This window comes from Battus philenor, unplaced genomic scaffold, assembly GCF_028537555.1.
Source record: "Battus philenor isolate CCGP_79_NKW_IND1 unplaced genomic scaffold, ilBatPhil1.0.hap1 SCAF_42, whole genome shotgun sequence".
NCBI classification, from domain to species: domain Eukaryota; kingdom Metazoa; phylum Arthropoda; class Insecta; order Lepidoptera; family Papilionidae; genus Battus; species Battus philenor.
Window position 1 is genome coordinate 185,001 of NW_027181707.1, and position 3,518 is coordinate 188,518.

The 3,518-nt window shown below is 51.0% G+C and overlaps 2 non-coding genes across 2 annotated transcripts; both read right to left on the minus strand.

The window, feature by feature from the left end:
* Positions 1-234: 234 nt before the first annotated feature.
* Positions 235-391, minus strand: LOC137929111 (5.8S ribosomal RNA). Its single transcript, XR_011108686.1, has one exon. It is a non-coding gene; the product is annotated as a 5.8S ribosomal RNA (ribosomal RNA).
* An 807-nt stretch (positions 392-1,198) lies between these two features.
* LOC137929132 (small subunit ribosomal RNA) lies at positions 1,199-3,102 on the minus strand. Its single transcript, XR_011108706.1, has one exon. It is a non-coding gene; the product is annotated as a small subunit ribosomal RNA (ribosomal RNA).
* Positions 3,103-3,518: the final 416 nt, after the last annotated feature.

Here is a 3,518-nt window from a genome sequence, read left to right on the forward strand (position 1 = left end):
GGCAGCGCGACGACAGCGACGGCGGATAGTGAGAGAGAGAGAGTGAGAGCCGCGGCGGCGCGGACGAGAGACTCTTATTAGAGATCGTCCCATCGCACCGTCCGCGAGCTCGTTCATCACCCCCCACCAACCCGCCGCCGCCGCGTCGCGCGTCACCGCCGCGCGCATCGACCGGCGCGAGCGCACGTAGCGCGCGTTCTACACCGAACAGTGTGGTTTTTATATTTTAACAGCCGGCCCTCAGACAGGAGTGGTCCTGGATATTTCTCCACGGACCGCAATGTGCGTTCGAAATGTCGATGTTCAAATGTGTCCTGCAGTTCACACTATGACGCGCAGTTAACTGCGTTCTTCATCGACCCGCGAGCCAAGTGATCCACCGTCCAGGGTAATGGTTTTTTCTTAATGTTGTTATTACTTACGGTAGCGGCCTACGGCTCTCGCCGTCGGCCACTTGATTGTCCGTTTTTATGTATTAACGTCGAAAGTTGGTCGAATTCATGTGCGCCGAGGCGTTCATAAAGAAACGGCACCGAAAAAGCTTAACGCCCCGACGCGAATCCTTTAGAATGATGAACGACGACGACCCGCGCACCCCCCAACGAGCTGGCGTGACGCACGACATTGTCATCTTTCTAACCGCTTAAATTTCGTTTTGTATAGCGCCAACCGACAATAAAGGGCCTGAGCTAGGCAGTGGGGATTTTCACCGCTTCGAACGCTCCGTTTGGTATGCCCCGGTCGGCGCTCGTCTCTCGGCGTTTTTCCGCCACCCGGCCGCTTCGACGGCGGCGGAGGCAGCGGCGGCGGTAGCACTTTCGACGAATGCCACCACCGCCACCGGCCACCGCCACGGCGCCGTCGCCGCTGCGCCGTTAGGCGTAATAGACGCTAGAGACAATTATTTCACATTTTATTTTTTATACATATATACAAACACGCACACACACACGCACGCACACGCGCGCGCGCTCGTCCGCATTAGATACGAACAGCAGCGCGCGCGTACGTACATATATATGTATATATGTCGTATATATATATATCATTATGGATGTATTACATATATATATGTGTAAACACGGTATGTACGAAGTCGTCGTCGTCGTCGTCGTCGTCGTCGCAACAGCAACAACAGCAACAGCGGCGCAACAACGTTCGTGAACATATCACGCGTCTCGCACACATACACACACGTTAATGATCCTTCCGCAGGTTCCCCTACGGAAACCTTGTTACGACTTTTACTTCCTCTAAATGATCAAGTTTGGTCAACTTCCCAGCAACGCCGACGGCCGTGAAGCCACCGCGTGTCGGTCCGAAGACCTCACTAAATCATTCAATCGGTAGTAGCGACGGGCGGTGTGTACAAAGGGCAGGGACGTAATCAACGCGAGCTTATGACTCGCGCTTACTAGGAATTCCTCGTTTATGGGGGATAATTGCAAACCCCAATCCCCAGCACGAAGGAGTTTCAACGGGTTGCCCGGGCCTCTAGGCCAGGGAGAACATGCTGATTCCTTCAGTGTAGCGCGCGTGCGGCCCAGGACATCTAAGGGCATCACAGACCTGTTATTGCTCAATCTCGTGCGGCTCGAAGCCGCCGGTCCCTCTAAGAAGAATTTTAATACGTCGCCAGTGAGTTGCGCCACCGGAGCGGCGCACACCTAAATGACGACGCCTATTTAGCAGGCTAGAGTCTCGTTCGTTACCGGAATTAACCAGACAAATCGCTCCACCAACTAAGAACGGCCATGCACCACCACCCACCGAATCAAGAAAGAGCTGTTAATCTGTCAATCCTTCCGGTGTCCGGGCCTGGTGAGATTTCCCGTGTTGAGTCAAATTAAGCCGCAGGCTCCACTCCTGGTGGTGCCCTTCCGTCAATTCCTTTAAGTTTCAGCTTTGCAACCATACTCCCCCCGGAGTCCAAAATCTTTGGTTTCCCGGAAGCTGCCCGCCGAGCCATCGTAGTAACGTCGGCGGATCGCTAGATGACATATTTACGGTTAGAACTAGGGCGGTATCTAATCGCCTTCGAACCTCTAACTTTCGTTCTTGATTGATGAAAACACCTTTGGCAAATGCTTTCGCTGATGTTCGTCTTGCGACGATCCAAGAATTTCACCTCTAACGTCGCAATACGAATGCCCCCAGTTATCCCTATTAATCATTACCTCGGAGTTCTGAAAACCAACAAAATAGAACCGAGATCATATTCTATTATTCCATGCACGAAATATTCAAGCAGCATTTTGAGCCCGCTTTGAGCACTCTAATTTGTTCAAAGTAAAATTGTCGGCCCATCTCGACACTCACCGAAGAGCACCGCGATAGGATTTTGATATTGAACCGCCGTTTTACCGACGGCTCACCGACGATATGCTCCGCAGACGTGTCAGTATCACCGCGGATGCGGTGCACCGACAGCGCGGCGCACAAATGCAACTACGAGCTTTTTAACCGCAACAATTTTAGTATACGCTATTGGAGCTGGAGTTACCGCGGCTGCTGGCACCAGACTTGCCCTCCAATTGTTCCTCGTTAAAATATTTAAAGTGTACTCATTCCGATTACGAGGCCTCGTAAGAGTCCCGTATCGTTATTTTTCGTCACTACCTCCCCGTGCCGGGAGTGGGTAATTTGCGCGCCTGCTGCCTTCCTTGGATGTGGTAGCCGTTTCTCAGGCTCCCTCTCCGGAATCGAACCCTGATTCCCCGTTACCCGTGACAACCATGGTAGTCGCAGAAACTACCATCGAAAGTTGATAAGGCAGACATTTGAAAGATGCGTCGCCGGTGCTGGACCATGCGATCGGCAAAAGTTATCCAGATTCATCAAAATTAACGACTTCGGACGCGAGGCCCTCCGTCGATTGGTTTTGATCTAATAAAAGCACTCATCCCATCACTGGTCAGAGTTCTGATTGCATGTATTAGCTCTAGAATTACCACAGTTATCCAAGTAACCGAGGTAAGATCTAAGGAACCAAAACTGATATATTGAGCCATTCGCGGTATCGCCTTAATACGGCTTGCACTGAGACATGCATGGCTTAATCTTTGAGACAAGCATATAACTACTGGCAGGATCAACCAGGGAGCTAGCTAGAGCTAACACACACCAACACCGCACATACGAGAGATATGAGGGTGATGATGATATGATAGACGTGTGACAAGCGACGCGTCGGACGTTCGAAACGCCGTGACGCGCCGGTGCCTAGGTAGCTTTTTGCGTGCGTGCGTGCGTGCGTATTTATTACAATACACACACAACACCACACCGCAACAACAAAATGAATTCGTTTTTCTATCTGTTCACGGAGGAAAATGTATATCTCAACACTCGCCTCGCGTTCGTCCAGATTTACTTTGGACGCGGCATCGCGTCCGATTCATCGGAACGTTCTTTGACGAGACACATACAAATCTTCACTTTTATAAAATATCGTTTCGCAAAACGAACAATGACCGATTTCCAGCCCGGTTTTAGAGAGATCCGAAATCCTTGATTTA